The following is a 23,709-nucleotide window of genomic DNA, read 5'->3' as shown; positions in this document are numbered from 1 at the left end:
TTACCTCCCATTGAGTTCTACTGATTTTTTTATGAACAATATGAAACAGGCTGTTTTTCTATGCTCTCATGGGATGTCTGTCTGTCTGTTTGTCTATTTATCTGGCTATCTATCTATCTATCTATTTATCCATTCATCTGTTCATCCATCACTTATCTTTTTACCACTTAGCTAGGTGAAAGTTATTTCTCAAGTGACTTTTAAATTTTATTTCTATTATTAAAAGGGATCTTGAACATCTATTCCTATGTTTAAAAAACAATGTTTCCTTTTCTATGAAATTGGTATGTTTAACAAACATAGTAAATATACAAGGTCTGTCCAGGAGAAGTCCAGCCATTGTTAATACAATGAGACTGGTTTCTGTGACATCGATGTAACCTGGCAGCCAAAGAGAGTAGACTGGAATGCACATGTGTGAACAATGATGACTTCACTGTACTAGTCGGTGGGGGCAGTAGATGCTGTTGAGTGAGCATGTGTACTGTGTGGGCATCACATTCAAAATGACTGAACAAGTAGAGCAACGAATCTGCATCAAATTTTGCGATAAGCTTGAACATTCTTCCAGGGAAACTATTCAGATGATTCAGAAAAACACAGCTATGGATAAGTGGTGATTGGCAGCTTCCCACAACAACACACCTGCTCATGTATCATGCTTCTGGTGTAGAGATTTTTGGCGAAACACCAAATCACCCAGGTGACTCAGCCCCCCTACAGCCCAGATTTGGCATCCTGTGACTTCTGGCTTTTCCCCAAATAAAGTCACCTTTGAAAGGGGAGATATTTCAGATCACCGATGAGATTCAGGAAAATATACTAGGGCAGCTGATGGTGACTGAGAGAACTGTGTGAGGTCCCAAGGTGCCCACTTTGAAGGGGACTGAGGCACCACTGTTCTATGTACAATGTTTCTTGTATCTCGTATCTTCTTCAATAAATGTCTCTATTTTTCATATTACATGGCTAGATAAGTTCTGGACAGACCTCGTATATGTACACACACATACAATCATATATAAATTATATGTTTAACAATAATCAGTACATAAATGTATATATACACATACAATTATATGTATTTAACACCGACAGTAAATATACATGCATACATATAATTATATGTTTAATACATAGTAAATACACACATATCATTATATATAAATTATATATATATGTTTAACACCAACAGTATATATATATACCTACACATACAATTATACATGTATATGTTTAACACACACAGTAAATACACACACAGTTGTTCCTATGGAAAATAATACAATAAATAATATAAGAATAAAGTCTGTGTTTTGTGAACTCACAACTGTAAACCTACTTTTACCCACCCTTGTATATATACAAGCAGATACAATTATATTTATGTTTAACATGGATAGTAAATACACACACTACTGCGTGGAAGGTGGTGGAGAGTAAGTGGGAGATGGTACCGCCCCCACTTACTTTGACCCAGCCCCTGGCAGGGTAAAAGTGGCCACAGCTGTGTGTCAGTCAGAAGCTGCTCTGCAGCCCTGACCCTAAACTGTGAGGCCTTTTTCCCAGGGAGCCTGAGCTCCTCAGGGGCTGGTGTCTCTGGCAGTGCTCTTAAGGCAGTGGCTAATGGAGAACTCTCTCACCCTTGGTTACAGCCCCACTGGCCACCAGAGCAAGCCATGAGGGGTGGCCCCGTGGCAGTTGCAAAACTGGGGCCCAGATGCGGGAAGAGTTCCTGCCCAGGGCTTCCGCTCTGGGTCACAACTGGGAAGCTTGAAGACAGTGATGCCAGTGTCCCTACACCACCAGGGTGCCCGGGTACCCCTGGGTGCACCAACCCAGAAGCAGCTTGAATGCACAGACGCCCAAGACCAAGGCCTTACCCTTGGTGGTGAGTCCTCCTGTGTGCTTAGGCCACTGTGCCTGTGGGACACTCATCCTCCTGGTTCAAAGCTAAATGTTTTGTTCTTCAAATGCTGGTCTTAAAAGTTGGGCTGTAGAGTGAGTTCCACCCCTCATCAAGCTGTGCTCCCTCCCTACCTGCACAGTGCAGTGGGGTTCCTGACCAGGTGGGGACACCTTTGTATCTGCTTCCACGTGGCCTCCCCTGTTCCAGGCACAGGGGTCCAGGAGCCACTGGTCCAGGTGACAGGTTTTCTAAGGAGGTTGTTCCATGTGTAGCTGTGGACTCAGTGGGTCCTGGGAAGAGGTTAGTTCAGGGGCCTGGGCCACTGCTATCTTGAACAGGAACCACAGGACCCTATTTTCTGCAGATGTGAAAATTAGGAGAGTCTGTGCCTTATCTAGCTTTTCTCCTGTCTTCTCAAATATGCGATATACTTCACAGGACCTTCTCTACTTTGAGATGAAGCCACATTTCCTACTAGTTGTTTTAGGATGTTGTTCATTTATATTATACTTCTTCAATCAAAAATTATTTGGGTTTAAGATATGAAGTGTTATCTAAATTTAATATTTTTCCAGTTGGCTACACAACTATACTTATTGAATTGATAATAATTTTTCACAAATTTATCTGTCTGAGTCTCTGCTTCCAATTATTTTGCGTCTATACCCAACCAGTAGAGCTACTCAGCCATCTCATAATTCAGTGTTTAACTTTTTGAAGAACCACCAAATTGCTTCCCACAATAAGGGCACCGTTTTACCTTCCCACTGGCAAAGTATGGGGGTTCCCATGTCTCCACACCCTCATCAACACTTACATTTACAGTTATTCCCCTTGTTGTTGTTATAACTGCCTTAGTGAGTGTGAAGTGATATATCGTTGTGGCTTTGAATTTCATTTCTCTAATGGTTGATTATATTGAGCATCTTTTCATATAATTGTTGACCACTTGCATATCTTTGGATAAATGTTTATTAAAATCCTTCTCCCATATTTAATTGGGTCATTTATGTTTTTTTTTTGTATTGAGCTGTAAGAGTTCCTTATATATTTTGAACAGAAGTATTTTTAAAATATATTATTTGCAAAAATATTCTCCCATGCTTTGTTTTTTTTCATTTTTCTGATCATGTTCTTTAAAAAACAAAGGTTTTTAATTTTGAGATCCAATTTATCTATTTTTCTTTTGTTACTCATGGCTTGGATGTGATATCTAAGCATTCATCTCCAAATTTATGGTTATGAAGGTTTTCTCCTAAGTTTTCTTCTCAAAGTTCAACAACTGTGGCTCTTATATTTAGATTATTAATCCATTTTGAGTTAAGTTTGTATATGGTTGAAGAAGGGACACACCTTTACTCTTTTGGGGAGATGTGGATATCCACTTATCCTAGCACTGTGAGTGAAGAGACTATTGGTATCCATTGGATGGTATGACCATCCTTGTAAAAAGTCAATTGGTTGTGGATGTGTGGATTTATTTTTGATTTCTCAAATATATTCCATTGGATCAAAATGCTTATTCTTATGCTAATATCATACCATTTTTATCATTATAGTCAAACTTTGACTAATATTCAGAGTTCTGAAAATATCGATTATGGAAATTTCTGTCATTTTTCCTTTTATTTTCATGAATGATCAGCTTATGTCATTTTCACATATATGTGAAAATTGTTAGATATTCATTGTGTATCGGGTTGGCCAAAAAGTTTGTATGTTTTTTAATCCATAAAAGACACATTTTTTTTTTATTTTCACCAAAAACTTTGTTGATTTGGATGTTTTGAGTATGTTGGCTATGCCCTGTGTGGTAGAACATTGATTGTTCTCAATTAATGTCTCTGTGTGATTGCTACCAACTGGTCTACCCAACCATGGAACAACATCCAGTGAGAAATCTCTAGCTCAAAACTTCACAAAACACTTTTCACATGGTTGATCAGTCAAGCACCTTCTCCATACACTGTACAAATATTGTTTTGCATTTCAGTTGCAATTTTTACCTTTCTTGAAATAATAAAACATAACATACTGAAAATATCGCTTATTTTCTTCCATCTTCAATATTAAAATGACTACACAAAAAGTCACTGATTTTGGAAAGTTTTTTCTTTAATGCTCACTGATATAACAGCTATCACAATTCAATCTAACAAAATTGTTCCAAATGAAGTTGAAGACAAAGTGCTACTAGAGCCATCTTATGGGGAAAAAATAGACTTTCTGGCCAACCCAATATTTTAAGCTTCATCATTATAAAAATATTCACCTTTCCCACTCTCTTTCTCATTTTCTCTCCCTGTCCCTAAATAAAAGTTTGCCTGATGTTCAGGTTATAACCTCTTGGCTTTTTTGTTGTTGTTACAATGGCTTTTAATATGTTTTATCATAATTTTATTTCATTTTAATTTTGAGCTTGGAAATTACCTGAAGTTGGAGACATCCTTTCTATTTGTAAAAATAATTTTGTAGTAAAATACACACAAAAGTGCAAATATCATAGAAGTGTATATTTTAAAGTGCTTCCACAGTCTTGCTACATTGTGTGAATAGCATTCAGCTCAAGGATCCCATCATTACCTAAACATCAAAAATCTGCTCACATTTCCCTTCAATTATCTCCACCCTTAACAGTGACCTTTAGCTTGACTTCTAATATCATAGGCTAGTCTTCCCTGTTATTTGGACTGATTGTACTTATCTGATCACTGTGTGTTTTCTTTTGTGTTACTTAGTTTTCACAACTTTGTGTGGGGGTTGCTTATCTCATTGTTGTGTGTTGTTATAGATCATTCGTTCTGAATATTATTCTGTTCTGTAAATATATCACAATTCATCCAGCCTTGCATTGAAAGGTGTTTGGGTAACTAATATTTTATGGACATTAGAAACAGTGCTACTAGGGGAGCATGCTGGTCTGTTCTATGATGCATACACGTTTGGGTATGTGTTTATTAGGTGTAATATGAGAGTGTGGTTGGTGCACATGAGTATGGTTCTGTCTTATTTTACAAGGCAATGATAGAGTTTTACAGTAGTGTATGAGTGTTTCCAGTTCATTCATATGCTCTCTAATACTGAGCATTTTTTCTGAGTTATAGCCACTCTGGTGAGTACTATTATGTTTTATTGTGGTTTTCATTTGCATTCCTCTGATTGCTAATTAAGTTGAACACCTCTCATGTGTTTATATTCCATTTGTATGTATTTTGCAGTTGCCTTTAAGTTTTGCCTAGTGTTCTACTGAATTTTCTGTTTTCTATAACTATGTGAGCAGTTCTTTATATATTGTGAAGTCTTCATTGGTTGTATATATACAGTACAGATTTCCTCTCACATTTTGTGTTTGCCCTTACATTATTTTTCTATGTTCTAATGAACAAATGTTCTTAATTTTGAAACAATCTAATTTATTTTTCTTTTTTGGTATTTTCCCCCTTTAAGAGATATTTGCCTAAACTACGATCTCTAAGATACTATCCTACATTAAAAAATTCTTATCTGAGAATATATTTATTGATTCTAAAGAGAGAGGAAGGGAGAGAGAAAGAGAAACATCAATGTGAGAGAAAAACATTGATTAGTTGCCTCCCATATGCGCCTTGACTGGGGATCAAACTTGCATCCTATGTATGTGCCTTGACCAGGTATCAAACCTGCAACATTCTGGTGTGTGGGAAGATATTCCCACCAACTGAGCTATCTGTCCAGGCCTGTCCTGCATTTTTATTAAAGCATTATTTTTTCTTTGACACATGTGCGATCCATTGATTTTTGTTTATAGAGATGAGAATTGCGTTTTGTGTATAGGGTAAGGTAGAGACGTAACTTCCTTTTTGCTTCTATGATACCCCATTGTGTTGGGAAAACTCTAAGATATACTCTGGGATGCCTGCCATAGTATCTAGTTCGATATTATATCCTCCTTCAGAGTGTCTGAAGGGTTACAAATATGATGGATTTCACTATTGATTAGGTTATTCTATAGAACAAAGGTAATGTGATTTTTCAGATGGCACTTGGCCTTTTTGGAAGGGAGAAATTCAAAGCATGAGATAAATTTTCCTATTGGCTTTGAAAGAATGAAGGGCCATTTTAGAGAGGGGTCATACGTGAAGGATCAGCAGCTGGTCTCTTTCAGTTGAGGTCTGAATCCAAAATCACAAGAAATGAGTTCCAATAACAAACACATGCCTAGAGAAAGACCCAGAGCCTGCAGCCCTGGGCAGCACCTCCAGGGCAGCCATGTAAGGCCGTGAGCAGAGAACCAACTCACCTGTACCTGTAACCACAGAAATGGTGAGTAATACATTTGGATTGGTTTAAGCCATTAAATGTGTGATACTTTCTTATGTCACACAAAAAAATTAATGTGCCAGTTGATAGAAAAGCACTTACTGAGAAGTACACCATTGCCCCATGCCATGTTAGCACCATCTTGTCCATCCACCACACAAAGATGAAGGGAAAGGGTCATCAAGGAACGTGTGTAAAGGACTCATGGACAAAGCCAAATGGGGGAAGGATGGAGGATTGGAGGTGGGGGTGTTTGGCATGGGGGAATGTGATGGGAGGAAAATGGTGAAAACTGTATTAAAACAACAGTAAAAAATAATTAAAAAAAGAAAAAGATGTGTCTGTTTCAGAATTCACCATTGAGTGCCACTGACTAGGGTAGTGAGTCAATGTGGGTGCTCATAGCACATTATTTCCTGTGTGAGAGTTGAAGTCTGCTTGGTTTGTCATTCTGCCTTCGAATGTCCTTGGCAGTTCTTGCTCCTTTGCATTTCTGTATAGATTTTAGAATAAGGCTAAATTAAAAAAAAATGCTTCAGGTTTGACTGGGATTGCATTGAATCTACAAAAGTATTTATAATTTTATATTTTACCCATAATTCCATATGTTAAGTACAGTAGTAGAAATGGATTTCACATTATGAGCAATAATGCACTAACTATATTTCTATTCCTTCCATATTTCTCTCTTAATTTCACTATCTGATTTCAGTTTATTAAAGCATTTTCTTTCTCTTTACCTATATGCTCATTCTTACTAAGATTTCTTAATTTATCACCTTTAATTCTTACAGGAGAAGTCAATATAATCAGTATGTTTGCTCTATTTTTTACTGTCCTTATGTTTTTCCTCAAAACCTCTATGATTTCTGCAGTGTTGAAGCTTATGACACACACACATTGTTTTTTTACCCATAAATAACATATTTGTTTTAGTTTTCCTTACAGTAAAATAAATGACATTGACATTTTGTTGACAATGGTTTTTTTTCAGTCATTTTTTTGTGAGTTGAATTTATTCTTCAGCAGTTGTTTTTCAAGGACTTTTTAAGGTCATTATTTTTTTTTACTTTATTGATTTTAACTTGAGTTACAATTTTCCTTTTTATAAAATTCTTGGTTCACACTTTCTTTCTTTGAATACTTTGTGTTGGAGCATCTCTGTCTCCTAGAATTTAATTTTGCTCTGGTGAAATTTTAGGTCAGGCCAATTGTCATTCCTCTTAGTTACACTCACTGGATGACTTCTCTCTCTTACTTTTGCTGAGCTTTGAAGCTGTACTCAGATGTTGCAAATGGGGATGCAGTTGTCTTTAACTTTTATTAAATCAAGATCTTGCATTTCTGATTATTCTTGCTATTTTGGGGTAATCCCCAAGTTGAAAAAGAAAAATAGAGCAGCACTCTCATCACTTCTAAGCTGAGAGGTATCTATGTATGTCATACTGCTTCCTTGGTTTGTTCCTAGGTTATAAATGTGTCTTTACCTACATTTCTTCTAGGAATTTTATAACTTTACACCTGAATCAGCAAAATACATAACATCTCAGTGGTGGTGAGGTCAGAGAAATGTTCTTTCTCACCATTTGCCAAACCCCTTATTTAGCAGAACAGATGTGACAATTCCTCTGTTTAATAATAATTAATGCAAGAACTGGCTCAACAACAATGCCAGCAGAAGTAGCTAACAAGTACTATGTTACTATGTACCACACAGTGCATTAATCACTTCATGTGGATTGTAACATTTAACTCTCACAATAGAGATTTACTTAGATACCTACTAAGGTCTAGTGGATATAGGAGCTTGAGATAATTGACTTAGTCCGAAAGTAATAAAGCAGCAATGGGACTCTGTGCTTTTTGAATTTCAAGTTGTCACTACCTTTGCATTCAGAGACTGCTCAAATGCCATGTACTTTCATTTTTATGTCAGTATTCAGCATTCTGCAACTCTGATTTACAAGGAATGGTACTGTTTATTTGAAGACCTGAAGTTACCCCAAACGCTTCTTTTGAGTGGTTTAAGAAAACCGCTTATATGTTATAATGGAGTTGGATTGTATTTCTTTTTCTGATCCTGTTGCTTAGGGTAATTAGTACATAGGGTTGTTATAGATCACTCTGCCTGGTTCTAGGAATTGTATCTTGACCCCTTGTGGCTAAGGGTGAGGGACGACCTCTGGAATGCCAGCCGCAGGAGACAAAGCTTGTCTCTGGTAGCAAACGCTGCCTCAGTTTCCTCTCCCTGCCCCCAAAGATGGTTGGAAATCCTTAATGGATAAGACCCCTCAGAGGAGGGACAACCTAAGCCAGGCTCGATCACTTGGGAGGCCTTCATGGAAGGATTTGGGGGGCTGCAACAAAGAGTGATAGACTCTTGCCCCGCAGCTTTGACATAGCCCAGTTCCCAGTCATCTGGGAGAAGTGCTTCCTGGCTCTAATCTCCTTAAGCCTGAATAGCTGTTGGGGAGAGGTCCAGCTCCTTGCCTTGCTAGAGTGTGTCCTGGGGAAAAATCTGGCATCACAAAGACTTCCTGATAAACCTGTGAGATCTGCTCTGCTAAGAGTGCTTTCATTCATATGTTAAGAGTTTGAGCAAGAAACCCTAAAACTCTGTTCCTGACAGACTCTGACTCATAGTAAGCACTCAGATTTCTTTGAAATGTTATCTACTGTTTGATCCTTGCTGCCCTGTATTCCTGTGTATTACAGCCCAATAAAAGGCCCTGGAGGAGCGGGGCTCGAGGTCTTATTCTCCTCAGAGAAACTGGTTGCTGCTGGCCTTTTTCCCCTGAGAAACTGGCCACTGCTCACTTCTCTTCCCCAAGCAGATCGCATCATGTGTCAGTCATATTTACTCTCATCCTGGCACTCAGGGAGACTTGTGAAGAAAGTCACCCCCACATAGGGTTATTGTGAGAATTACATAAAATAATTCCTGTGAAAGGGGATTGCTGTTATTACTATTATTATTATTACTCCTTGGTTATATAGTTGGGCAATACAAATATGTGAAAAAATACTTAGAGCAATATTAGGCCATGTGATAATTCTTACATCTATTACACACATTAAGTAATTAATGATGGTGGAATATTATGAGTAGTAAACTAAAATATTATTTATAGTTTGGTTAAATATTACAATTTTTGAGCATGTGAGATAAATGGGTAATACTTTATAAATAGCAAATTTCTCTCTTCATATGTATATACATACACACACATATATATTTATATATAAATTTGTTGAAGAAGATACAAGATACAAGAAACATTGTGCATAGGACAGTGACACCTCAGTCCCCTTCAAAGTAGGCACTTTGGGACCTCACACAGTTCTAATCATCACCAGCTGCCCTGGTGTAGTTTCCTGAATCTCACTGACGATCTGAAATCTCTTCTCTTTCAAAGGTGGTTTTAGTTTTGGGAAAAATCAGAAGTCTCAGGACACCAAATCTGGGCTGAGTCACCTGGGTGATTTGATGTTTCACCAAAAAACTCTGCACAAGAAGTGATCCGTGTGTTCGTACATTGCTGTGATGAAGTTGTCAATCACCAGTTGCTAATGGCCATGGCCTTCTGAATCATCTGAATAGTTTTCATGCAGGAATATTCAAGCTTAATGCAAAATTTGATGCAGTTTCTTTGTTCTACTTGCTCAGTCTTTTGAACGTGGTAGCCACACAGTACGCATGCTTACTCAGTGGTGCCTATCATCCCCCATTGACTAGTACAGTGAAGTCATCATTGTTCACACATGCATATTCCAGTCCACACTCCTTGGCTGACAGGGTACATGATGTCACACAAACTGTCATCATTATACTAACAATGGCTAGCCTTGTTCTGCACGGGCCTTGTATGTTCAACCAAGGCTGAGCGGCTTGGCTTTTGTTCCTCAGTCATAGCCCATGTCTTTTAAATAGATCCAGTATGTTATGCCTTTAAAAAGTGTAGGAAATCACTCATGGAGTTTGTAGACCATGGTTTTGTGTTTTTAAATTGGATTTTATTATGTTAGAGTAAACATAGATCCTTTTATTCCTGGTAAATATCTTAGATATTTGGTAGGCAGCAGGTTGTTCTGGGCCAATTTTAAGCAGTGAGGAGGTCAAGAATGAAAATGTGATCATGGGAGGCAATTTGAAAGATATGATCATGAAATCTCACAGGTCAGAAATCTAAGGAAGGAGAAGGAAAGTAACAGGAAAGAAAATGAACATAAAGTGCTGATATTTATGCTTAGCTAGCTCTCTATTTTCTATGTGGTGGACTAATCAAAAATCAATCATGATACAATTAGGTTATTTTCCTTACTTCCATATATTATGAAAAATAAATCATTTCTTTTTTATTTCTCCAAATTTATTTTATACTTTATAAACAATTTGATACAAAAACCCAAATACTGGGAGAAAAGATCAACAGACTAGTACAAAAGAAGTAAACCATTGTTAAAAATGTAGGAAGCAAATTTACTCTAATTAAGTGTAATGAGTTTAAAATGGTATGTGGCTAGAAAGTGATCATTTGAGACTGCCTGACTCCAGAATGTAGAGGTAATCTTTTTTATTAAGAATATTGCCTTATTTCTTATCATGAACGAACACCTCAGCTAGGACTGGACAATAGGACATGGAGGAATTCTTAGAGTGCAGTGAGAAAATAATGCATTTGCTAGGAAATGGAGTGGATACAAAAATAACTTTTCTGATAGTAGAGGTGGAAGGCAATGATCTAGGTTTTTTGTTTGTTTAATTTTGGGGGCATTTTTTTCTGAGGATTTTGCAAGGGACAGCAGGAACATCAATATTTGGAGAAAAGGGGGAAAATGGTGGGTTCCAGTAATTAGCTCAGATTTGCTCCATATATTTTGGGTCTCCTTAGGGTTCCCTGGGGTCTTATTCTATGAAAATATATTCACTATTTTGTCACAACTCCCCAAATAGATGAAATTTTATCATGCATTTGTCAGAGATAAATATTAGACTGAATACTTCATGAGAACACAGAAAAAAAGTGATTTCATTGCACAAAACTGGGAGACCTTTCTCTTATTCTGTTTAAACATCTCTGATTGTCCCTAAAGTTTCTATTTAGTTACCTATAACTTTAGTTTTTTTCTCTTTATTTCACATGGCAGGTAAATTCCCCAGTGTTGTTTAGGGTAAGCTGGCTCTGGCCATTCAGGATGAAAAAGAAATTCAGTAATTAACAGAATGTAAATGTTGCATTCACCAACCGCGAGAACAAATGTCGGAGACTTTCGGGGTTCCAAAGATGTTACTTTATTGGCCAAGTTTAACCTGTGCAGGGGCAAACTCTCCAAAGTGTTCGGAGACACGGTGCCCGCAAGGGCTGCAAATGAGAGTCGCGCCAAACGCTTACAGGCTTAGGGTTTTAAGGAGGCGCGCAAACAAGCTGGATACAGAAGCAGATGTGGCCGTTAGCGGTTGGCTCAGGGGCACAATAGGGTTACTGATTATTGGTGAGTTAACTCGTGCACTGGCTCGTGCTCCTTTACCTGATTGGTCAGTTGAGCTCGTGCACAGGGGCAAAATTTCCCTCCCTAGTGACTGTCCAGATGGCTATCTGCCTGACTAACCTTTGCTCTTAACCCACATCCTGGAACACACCCTGCTCTTTGGGCATGTCCCCGAGCCTCTTTGCGTTAGTTAGTAAAACACCTTTTGCTTCCTTACAGCTATGTTCTGGCTAGTTCCCCTTGCCCTCAACAGTAAGCATTTTCATGAAAGAGCATTATAAGACTATATATTTTTCTGTGTCATGGCCTTGGGGTCCTCATCTATGATTTGAAGGATATTATCAAATATGTATTCAAGTATTCAAGAGGACTAGTAACTTCTATTGGGGAGGTGGGGGTAAGTTCTGCTTGCAGTAAAAGGCTTTTTTCCATAGCCTTGGGTCATTTATAACATTTGCTTATTTTACTTTTTTCCCCTTGACTTACCCAAGCTTGAACAGCAGGATAAAATCAATTTCTTCCATATAGGAGCAAACATTGACAATCAGGAACAGAATATAAATCAGATTCTCTGAGAACATGTGGGTCAGGGTAATATCAAAATGTCTCAAGTCTTTCTTTTTCTGACCTCAAGTTGCATGTGGTTATAAGGTCTAAAAGCCATCACCACATTTCAAATAGATAACAATGAAAGAAAAACAAACAAAGCCTGACCCACAACCTACAAGATAGGTGCAATCATCATCTGAATGACTAGATCTGTACCCCAAATAATTATATATATTAACTGACAGGGTTTTTTTTCTGACAAACTTGAAAAATGAGAGTATTGGTTTGGCTAATGTCAATGGGATGAAAAAAATGATGGAGAATTTTAGCCTCCCCCAAATATTACCTACAGCTTTTTATGAACACATATACTGCTCCAAGTGAGGTCCATGCATTTTCATTCCAGTTGTCACACGTTGTACTGGTGTTCATTATCACTGGGTGATTCCACGCCACCGTGCATCTGGAGACTGTGCAGCCTCCAGGGTGCTGTTCATGTGAACTGCAGTGAGATGTGCTTCTGAAGGAGTTTCCAGGCTGTCATGGGTTTTCTCTCTCCCCCACCTTGGTGAATAATTTTTTGATAGTTTCAATTTATTCTTATTTGTATACATTATAAAAGGATTGACAACACAATGTGCAAATAGGTTGGATAATATTATATGTGTGTTTTACTATTTCATAATTTAACGGAGGTAATCTATAATGTGTTCTCAAAAATTGTGCTAAGCAGTGCTTGATTTCCACCTTTCAGTTTTCTATGTTGAGAAAACAAAAGATGATTACCTTGGTTTAAAGTGGTATTAATGAAAATAATTAAGAATACTGTTGAATGTTTGATGATGTTAATTTAGTAACACAAATAATAACAATAGCAATAAAAAAGTACCTGTGATCCATGCTTCCTAATGGACATATAGGAGTCTACAAAATGCATACAGTACTATCACATTTCAAAACTTAAGAGCCTATCCTGGAAATTCCACAGTATCAGGACTCACAGTAGGGCCTGGGGGCCTAAACCCCCACTATGTGGTCCTCATGCATGAATTACATGTTGTGAATAGAAAAGAAGAAGTGCTATATAAACCTTATCCTTCAGATCCTTTTTTATTATCTAGGAGAAAATGCTCTAATAAGGGTTTTAAAAAATGGGAGCAGAAACACAAATACTAATACTTGGTAATATTAATAATAGCATAATAAAATAATTGACAAGTATACAGAGACACAAAATTCTTGAAATAGTTTAGCCTTCAACTTGAGATAAATCAAAGCTATTTCTGGGTGGGATACTTAATTATGTTTAAATAGAAAACTCCAAAGAGTTCCACACTCTTTTATAGTTTAATTGATTTTCATTCTTTTTTTAAAAAGATTTTATTTATTTATCTTTAGAGGGGAAGGGAAGGAGAGAGGGAGAGAAGTATCAATGTATGGTTGCCTCTCGTGGGTCCCCTGCTGGGAACTGGCTTGCAACTCAGGCATGTGCCCCGACTGGGAATTGAACCGTGACCCCTTGGTTCGCAGCCCTGTGCTCAATCCACGGAGCAACACCAGCCAGGGCTGATTTTCATTCTTTTAAAAGTGTAGAAGACCAGAAAATACTTTTCCATATGCAAAAATACCCTATAACTGGGTAAATATGCTTGAGAACTCTCCCCTGGACCTACCCAAGTAGACTCAGAAGATGGCACAGCTTCTCAGCATGATCTTTCTTAAATCTCATCCTCATTTTCTTTGATTTTATCTCAGAAATAAACCTTGAATAATGGTGCCTGAGGACTTGCTACTCTTAGGCTTCAATTACCTCACGTTCAAACACTTGGTTTGTTTGTTAAATAATTAATTACACCCATAAATATCTTTAGACCCTTTGGAATTCAATGGTGGCATACAATTAAAAGGATTGCACTTTAGTTATCTATCGAAAGTATGACATGTCTGTTAGCTACTACAAGTGAATTGATTATTAAAACAATTTATCTCTACATGCTTGATAGCTGAAGCATGTTCAGCTTCTTTGTATGCAAATCTGATTCTTTAAAATTGCTTTTTAAGTTTATTTTTATTTATTTTTTAGAGACAGACTCATAGAGAGCAGGCTGACAGATATGGGGAATGTTAGGGGGTGGAGCAATCAAGCTAAACAGGGAAAAAACTCATGCACTTGGACAGCAGTGTGGTGATTGTGGAGGAAGGGGGTATAAAGGAGTAAATGGTAATGGAAAAACACAATAAAAAGTTACCTTTTAAAAATTATTTTTATTGAACTATAATATACAACATTATATAAGTTTATAGTTTAAAGTGTTGATTTAATACGTCTATATATTGTAATATAGCTAACACCTATATTATGTCACAATTATCATTTTTTATATCATGGGAAAAATTAAGATCTATTCTCTTAGCAGCTTTGAAGTATATAATATGAAATTGCTGTGTATAATTGTACAACAGCCCTTCAGAACTTACTCATCTACTACTTCCAAGTGTGTACCCTTAAACAATATACCCCCAGTCAGGAGCTACAGAAGACTATTCAAACTTGAAGAACTATTGGAACTACTTTTCCATTTATTTTTAGTTTGCTGAGGTTTATTTTTTCCTCTTAATCCGACCAGGCCATTTCAATACTGTGCTCAGCCTGGGTGTGGGGCCTCTCTCTGTATCATGCCCCTTTTTGATGAGTTTAGTTGATTAAAGAAAATAGTTGTTGATGGCATCACTCAAAATGTTGATCTATCACACTTTTGTAGATATGAATACACATTAAAAATTTCCTGTCAGATCTTGCATGAAAAGATCCCCCCCCAAAGAACTAATGTGTCTATGTGATTCTTATGTTAAATTGGACAAATGAGAGATACTTTTCTTTCTTTGACCCAAATCTTCCCAGATTATGTACGTTTATTATATGATGTCACAGAATTATTTTGCTTCCTCTAAACACATAGTTCTTAAATGCACATTATTTGCATAAGTATTTAATGTTGCTGGAATGCACTATACTGTACATTATAAAGACCTACATATATATATTATTGATTATGCTATTATAGTTGTGCCAATTTTTTCTCCTCTATATTCCCCTCCACCAATATTTTCTTCTCCTATATTCCCCCTCACCTTAACTGGCATTCCCCCACCTTAGTTCATGTCCATGGGTGGTACATACAAGTTTTTTTGGCTTCTCCATTTTCCATACTATTGTTAACCTCACCCTGTGCATTTTGTACCTACCATGTATGCTTCTTATTCCCTGTACCATTTTCCCCATTCTCCCGACTTCCCCTCCCTGCCAATAACTTTCCATGTAGTCTCCATTTTTGTGAATCTGTTCCTGTTCTAGTTGTTGTTTAGTTAGTTTTTTTTTTTTAAGGTTTGGTGAGTTTGTTCTCATTTTACTGTTCATATTTTTTATCTTCTTTTTCTTAGATAAGTCACATTTCATATAAGGGCTCGATGATAATGAACTCCTTTAACTCGACCTTATCTGAGAAGCACTTTATTTGCCCTTCCATTCTAAATGATAGCTTTGCTGGAAAGAGTAATCTTGGATGTAGGTTCTAGCCTTTCATGACTTTGAATACTTCTTTCCAGCCCCTTCTTGCCTGCAAGGTTTCTTTTGAGAAATCAGCTGATAGTCTCATGGGAACTCCTTTGTAGGTAAATGTCTCCTTTTCACTTGCTCCTTTTCAGATTCTCTCCTTCATTTTAATCTTGGGTAATGTGATTATTATGTGCTTCCATGGGTCCAACTTTTTGGAGACTCCCTGAGCTTCCTGGACTTTCTGGAAGTCTATTTCCTTTGCCAGATGGGGAAAGTTTTCCTTCATTATTTGTTCAAATAAATTTTCAATTTCTTGCTGTTCCTCTTCTCCTTCTGGCACTCTTATGATCCAGATGTTGGAACATTTGAAGTTGTCCTGGAGGTTCCTAAGCCTCTCCTCATTTTTTTGAATTCTTGTTTCTTTATTCTGTTTTGGTTGTTTATGTCTTTCTATTGGTCCAAATCCTTGATTTGAGTCCTGGTTTCCTTCCCTTCACTGTTGGTTCCCTGTACATTTTCTTTTATTTCATTTTTCATAGCTTTCACTTCTTCTATTTTGTGACCATACTGAACCAATTCTATGAGCATCCTCATTACCAGTGTTTTCAACTTGAATCTGATAGGTTGGCTATCTCTTCATCACTTATTTGTATTTTTTCTGTTTTGATCTTTTCTTACATTTGGGCCATATTTTTTTTTGTCTTGGTATGCCTGTTACATAGTAAGGGGTGAAGTGTTAGGTATTTGTCATGGCGGGGCAACCCACATGGCTGGGTTGTGACACTGTATGTGGAGGAGGGCTCTGAGAGGAAGCAATGCCACTTGCTCAGCTCTTGCTCTGTTTTTAGTACCTTGCTTCACTCCCCACAAGTAAATTGGGCCCTTCTGATGCTGATTCCTGGGTGGTGGATTTGTTTACATTCTAGGACCCTGTGGGTCTCTCCAATGAACTCTCCTGTAAGTCTAGGAGTTTCTCCTGCCTCAACCCCCACAGTTTTTTTTTTCAATTAGAGGTTTTGAGGCCTCACACTGGAACCCTAGGTGGTACAGTCTGTCTCGCTCTCCAGTGGTTCTTTCTGGTTATCTGCAGGCAAATGTGAGACCACCCACTCTACCAGCCACTGCCTTGCTGGGAGTTTTCTCCACCCCAGCTGCCTGTCTCTGCCCCTCCTACCAGTTTAGATGAATGTTTCTTCTTTGACTCTTTGCTTGTCTGACTTCCATAAAGTTCGATTTTCTAGCAGTTCTGTTTTTTTTTGTTTTTAAATTTGTTGTTATCTTTCTTTCGGTTACATATCTATATCTATATCTGTATATATATCTGTATATATATACTATATATATTATTATTATTATATTATTTATTTATTTATTATTTATTTATTATTTAATTATCTTTAGAGGGGAAGGGAAAAAGAAAGGGAGAGAAATATCAATGTAGGGTTGCCTCTCGTGTGTCTCCTGTCAGGAACTGGCCTGCAGCCCAGGCATGTGCCCTGACTGGGAATCAAACTGCAATCCTTTGGTTTGCGGCCCATGCTCAATCCACTGAGCTACACCAGCCAGGGCCCACATATATATTTTTATACACTATTCACTTTCTAATGATGAAAGCACAGTCCAGGAAGAGAGGTAGCATTTAAAAACAGTATGAGGTGAACCCATAAAACAATTGCAATATCAATAGCTTCCCTAGACTATTTTTCAAAGATGATTCTTATTCTTTTCTTTCTTCTACCTTTCTCATTCGCTGTTTATAAAAAGTGATTTCAAAAAAAGATATCTCTTTTTCAAAATTCTTATCTATCTATCTATCTATAATCTACCTATCTATCTAATCTATTATTTATCTACCTAACTAATCTTTTTCTATCTGCTATCATCTCCTCTGTATATCACATGAATAAAGCCATTTACTAAATTTTGATGGTTATGATGTTAAAACGTATTTATCAAATCATTCTAATGTTTTCCAGTCATTTTCTGTTTTTAAAGAAATGTTGCTGGTGAATTTCCATTTGATGTGTTTGTGTCTAGCTTAATTATTCTTTTGTCCAGATCAATGTCTAAAATCAGTAATGACTCAGATGCTTCCACAGTTTTCCACATTTCAGTAGCCAAGATATTATTTATGAAGTTGAATTTATTTTTACTTAATTGTGAACTAAGAGAAGTTGAATTCAAATTTTGTTCATGTTTCTATTAATGTTGGTATTATATAATGTCTGTATTATTGACCAATAAGAAATTTAATGATAAGATGTGAGGTCCTACTCTAATTATATATGTTGTTTGAAATTTTTCTGTCTGTTGAACATGTCCTGTTTTATTCCTCTATGTCCTTTTCTTTTGAGAACAGGTCATAAGCTCCCTTGATTGCTCTACATCCTTATAACACCCAGCAACATTCTTGGTACCTGGTAGTTGCTCATCAAGTGTATTTGGAATCAAAAGAGAGGTCCCACCTCAGGCTTCTGGAGTTACCCAGCCCTTCTGCCCTCTCACAATATTAGGAAAGTATATCATATATTACTGCAAATATTGCATCATTCTTGTTGTGGCTCTCTTTCTATAAACATATAAGATTTTTCATTGATTATGACCAAGACTGGAAATATATGCATGTATTTTATACCTCGGTGCAAGGGATTGCCTGGATATGGTCAGAAAATGAAAGAAACAGATAATTGGACAGAGATCAATAGGCTATTTCTAAAAACACTCTCCCTAGAACTTACTTTTATCCACACAAATATGTGATCATTTTTTTTCAATACGTGCCCTTTTCCATATTGGAGACCCCAGACATTGTCACAAGTCCCAATATAATTTTGTATTTCATATTTCTAAAAGTTTTTTTAAAAAGTACAAACTATAGAAATGATCCCTGAAAGTATCACCTTTAACAGGAACCTAAATAACAAAACAAACAAGCAAGCAAAATATAACCAAAGACACTGAAATAGAGGACAGGCTGACAGGGACCAGAGGAGAGAGGGGAGGGAATTCCAGGGGGAAAGAAGAAGGATTTATAGGAACTAGTATAAAGGACACATGGACAAAAACTAAGGGGGGTGGAAATGAGAGGGAGGTGGGGATCACTGGGGGGGGTGGGCTGGGATGGGAGTAAAAGACAGAAAACTGTACTCGAACAACAATTAAATGAATAAATTGAAAAATTATTTTTTAAAAAATACAGATGGTTCCCCTATATGTAAGGACATCAGTTAGAAAAATTAGGCTATGAAAAGCTTAAAAGGTGGGTTGGTATTGTACATTTTGTGTATATATCTATATTTTATTTAAATTCTTGNATAAAGGACACATGGACAAAAACTAAGGGGGGTGGAAATGAGAGGGAGGTGGGGATCACTGGGGGGGTGGGCTGGGATGGGAGTAAAAGACAGAAAACTGTACTCGAACAACAATTAAATGAATAAATTGAAAAATTATTTTTAAAAAAATACAGATGGTTCCCCTATATGTAAGGACATCAGTTAGAAAAATTAGGCTATGAAAAGCTTAAAAGGTGGGTTGGTATTGTACATTTTGTGTATATATCTATATTTTATTTAAATTCTTGACCTTCCAATTTTTATGAAAACTGCAAGGACAGCAAAGCAGTCAAGAGTTAAATTATATGGAAATTCACTTAAGATGATTTCCTACTTTTAAGCTCTTGCATCTCTTTCGAGTTGGGCATGAGAAAGAGGATGTGGAAATTAGCTTTTGGATGGCATGGGATTGAGAAAGATCAGCTTAGTGAGCAACAGTCTGAAAAGCAAACGTCTGTCTGCCGGAACGTTTGCACTAAGGGATGTGGTTTTTCCTAATCCTTTATCCTGGATGCGCAATAATGCAATATCTACCAGGAAATTAAAGTTTTAAAATGACAGTTATAAATTATATTGATGGATAGTAAAAAAGATGATAAAATTGCATTTCTGAAAATTATTTTGCAGAGTGCCTTGATCAGGTTCTATAAAAGATGACTTCTGAATGGTAATTACAGTTGGGTAAATACATGGGTCCTGTGGTTCAGGACTGTTAGTGGACACAAGCAAAGCATTTAGCAAATTAAACATTGGGAGCTGCTGATACTAAAGTAAACTTTAAGGTTCAACAGTCTGAGACTCAATGAATATGTTCAAATACTTATACTATGTCATCAAGACATTCAGTGTGGATGCAGTAGTCAAAATTAAAGTTGCCATTTTTAGAGAGATAACAAATTTATCAGTCACCAAAAATGCAATATAAATAAAATGAAATGTAAGGTAGTATATGAAAGCCAGCATACAGTTTACACCTTTCCCAATTTGTTAGTGCTTGAAGGAAAATTAATGTTTGGAAGCATGAAATTTTAGATATTGGTCTTTAAACTGATAATTCATTTGTACAATAAATACTTTCATCAAAATTCACAAACCTGGCCATATTAGTGTCATTTTTAATATGATGAATAAAATGTTACCTTCCCTAATTATGTAAACATCCTACAAAATCAACTTTATTAGAGGCTACTGATTACTAATTGACTTTTTACAGATAATAGCCTATTAACCCATCTTAATCCAACAGTGTGACATTGTTGTTTAATTATAAAATTATACATATAGTTGGTAATTTTTAAAATTGTGCATTGGTTGTCAGAGTCCATTTTGCTTGTTTCTCATACTATCAATTCCACAGGATCTGTGAATTGAATACACTCTCAATTATATCATTGTGTCATTTGCTTCATTTCCAAAATAAAGTATATATTGGATAGAAACCATAGTTTCTTACTTGATCTATCAGACACAACACAGTGATAAGAAAAACATTTATTTAGCACTTTTAAAGGTCTTGAAAGGATCTATACAGACTAAACAGCAAAGTTGATTATTTGGCTGAGACATTAATAAAGTTGCTCTTGCCCATTATTTGTGTATACACACACACACACACACATGAAATTTATAAGCATAGGAATTTACATATGCACACAGAAAAAAATCATGTGTATTGTACATGCAATGGGAGCACGATGACAGAAGGAACTACAACAATTGGTCAATTAATGACAATTTTACTGTTTCATCTTTAGTCCTGGAGCACCAATAAAAATAAGACGAATTTATGTTTATAGTTCTGAACTTCAAGTTATAAATTTCAGCAAGGTTATATAATTGATTGGTTATATATCCCTTGGTGTCTCTGGGAGTTAAATTCTTTCTTCAATAAATTGAATCAAATAACTACTTCCTCCTTAGAAGATTTATGTCCATTGATAAAGAAACTACTCTGAGTTCATTTGCCTGCATTAGACATGAGCCTCTTAAACTTCTATTTCTCTCCTGCCATGTGCTCTTCTCCGTGTGTCTGAGCCCTAATCTTCCTTTAAAAATGTCATCAGTCATTGGGTTCAGGTAGACCACATAGACCATATTTTTTTCAGTGAATATATTGGGGCAAATACATATATATCTTTTCCCATTATGTTTATTTTTAAATGGACATTGTTCTTTCAGTTAGATTAAAGATCATTGGAAGTTTGAGTTTGTGTCTGTTACCTGATTTTACTTCTAGAGTTTGCTAAGTGGCTGTGTCCTCTTAGGAGTTAATATATGACCTCTCTTCGAAATATTCATAGGTGAGCTTGTGGTAAAAAAAAAAAAAGAAGAGAAAAAATCTTCATGTTTTTCAGAGTCTCATTTGCTTGCAAATATGGATTTTTTAAAAAAAAGACATCTTTCAGATCTAAGTAACTCTATAAATGAACTGTGTGACATGATATCTTTTAAGAATTATGTTGTTGTTGGTTTTTTTTGAAGATCTTCTCAGGAAAGGCTAAAGGTTCTTGATCATCATAGAGCAGATTCTACAAATCTTCATTCCTATTTTCTTGGTAGCATTTAAGAGCATGGAGAGTACATCAGTTCTGTGGCCTCCACAGAGGGTGTACCTGTGGCCAAGACATAGTTATTCTCAAAGTTAGATGGCATGATATCACCTTTTACCTTTCTTTTCTTTCTGTTTTCCAGAGTGATACTTGTTTTTATTTTTTCCCCTTATTTCTATTGCTGACACTGTTACAGATGTCCCCATTCCCTGATCCCTTTGCCTACCTCCACCTATCCCCTGCCCCCTCTTCCCTCTGGTTGTCTAGGGGTCACGCATATAGATTCTTTGGCCAATCTCTTCACCTTCTTTTGTCCATTCTCTCCCTCCCCTATCTCTGACAGCTGTCAGTCTGGCCCATGTGTTCATGTCCCAGTTTCTACTGTATTCATCAATTTACATTTGTCAGTTTATATTCCATTATATTTGTCAGTTGTGTCTCTGTTTCTATTATATTTGTCAGTTCATTAGATTGCACATATAAATGAGATCATATGGTATTTTTATAAAAACTGCTCAACATTAAAACCACAATCAGATATCACCTCACATCTGCCAGAATGGCTACCATCAATAAATCAACAAACAACAAGTGCTGGGGAGGATGCGAGGGGCAGGGAAACAGAACCAAGGTGCACTGTTGGAGTGCAGGGTAGTTCAGCCACTGCGGAGAACAGTGCGGCATTTCTCCCAAAATTAAAAATGGAACTGCTTTTGACTCAGCAACTCCGCTTCTGGGAATATATCCCATGATTCCTGAAATACCAATGTGAAAGAATATATGCATCTTTTACCCTTCTTACCATTATATCAAAGTATGTTCACCTGTTGATTCAGGAGTGAATGGTTTGGAAGGCAAAAGTTTTATGAGGTCACTTAGCACTTTTAATCTAAAATACTATACATTTTCCTTAATTTACGAATTTCCTATTTAAAATTAGTTTGACATTGTATGACATGTCATTTTAATTTTCACACCCATAAAATCATGGTATTCTATTCTAGTCTGTAGGTATGATGGATTACTTTGGTTACTTCCTAACGGTGAACCAGGCTTGCACGTCTATAATAAAACCCACTTGAACATGATATATACTTCTTTTTTATATCTTGATGATTTGATATGTTATATTTTGTTGAGGAATTTTGTATCCAAGTTCATGAGAGATACTAATCTGTATTCCTCCTTCTCCTTCTTCTTCCTTTTATTCTTCATTATTGTCTCTGTGATGAGACAGTAACACAGTAAACACTAACCTTATAAAATAAGTTGGGAAGTCTTATTCCTGCTCTACTTTCTGCAATAAATTGTGTGAACTTCGTTTTTATTTTTTAAATTTTTGGTAGAATTTTCCTGTGAAGCCATCTGTGGAGCAGAGATTCTTAGTTTTTTTGTTTATTTGTTTTTGTTTTCAGGACTTTGAAGTTACAAATTTAATATCTTTAGCTTGGTTGCTTTATTCATCTTTGTTGAGTTTTTGTAGCTATGTCTTTCAAAAAGCTAATCCACTTCAGAGTTGTTAAATTTATGAACATGATTTTGTGTGTACTCTTCCCTTATGTTCCACTAAATTTGCTGCAGAATCTGTTGTGGTATTCTCTTTTTAGCTTCTACAGCTGGTGATGTATATGTTCTTTAATGTTAACTTTGTCAGTCTTGAGACTCTTATTCACTTCACTGAATTTTTATAAACAAGTCATTGTTTTGTTGTTTACCTATTTTAATATTTGTTGATTTCTCTTGATGAATTCCTCTTTCCCTCTTTTATTGCAGAAATTTTGCTAATTTTCTAGTTTCTTGCCTTCCACATAATTTTATTTTGAATTTACATTTTCATTTAGTTCTATCTATTTAAAAATGCAGGCTTCTTTAATTGATGAATTATATAGAAGTGTGTTTTTTTAATATTTGAGTGACTGCATAATTTCCTGTTTTCTTTCTGTCATTAATTTTTAATTGGCTTCATTGGTGTCAGAGAACATACATTATATGATTTTAAAGTTTTGAGCATTTGGAGTGTTT

General features: G+C 36.3%; 1 pseudogene; it reads right to left on the bottom strand.

The window, feature by feature from the left end:
• Window positions 1–18,594: 18,594 nt before the first annotated feature.
• On the bottom strand, window positions 18,595–18,706 carry LOC118977185 (uncharacterized; annotated as a pseudogene).
• Between the last annotated feature and the right edge of the window lie 5,003 nt (window positions 18,707–23,709).

The sequence above is a fragment of the Sturnira hondurensis genome, unplaced genomic scaffold (assembly GCF_014824575.4).
Source record: "Sturnira hondurensis isolate 20B ecotype Veracruz unplaced genomic scaffold, ASM1482457v3 Scaffold0021214, whole genome shotgun sequence".
Classification (NCBI taxonomy): Eukaryota; Metazoa; Chordata; class Mammalia; order Chiroptera; family Phyllostomidae; genus Sturnira; species Sturnira hondurensis.
This window is presented reverse-complemented; position numbering and strand designations above follow the sequence as displayed.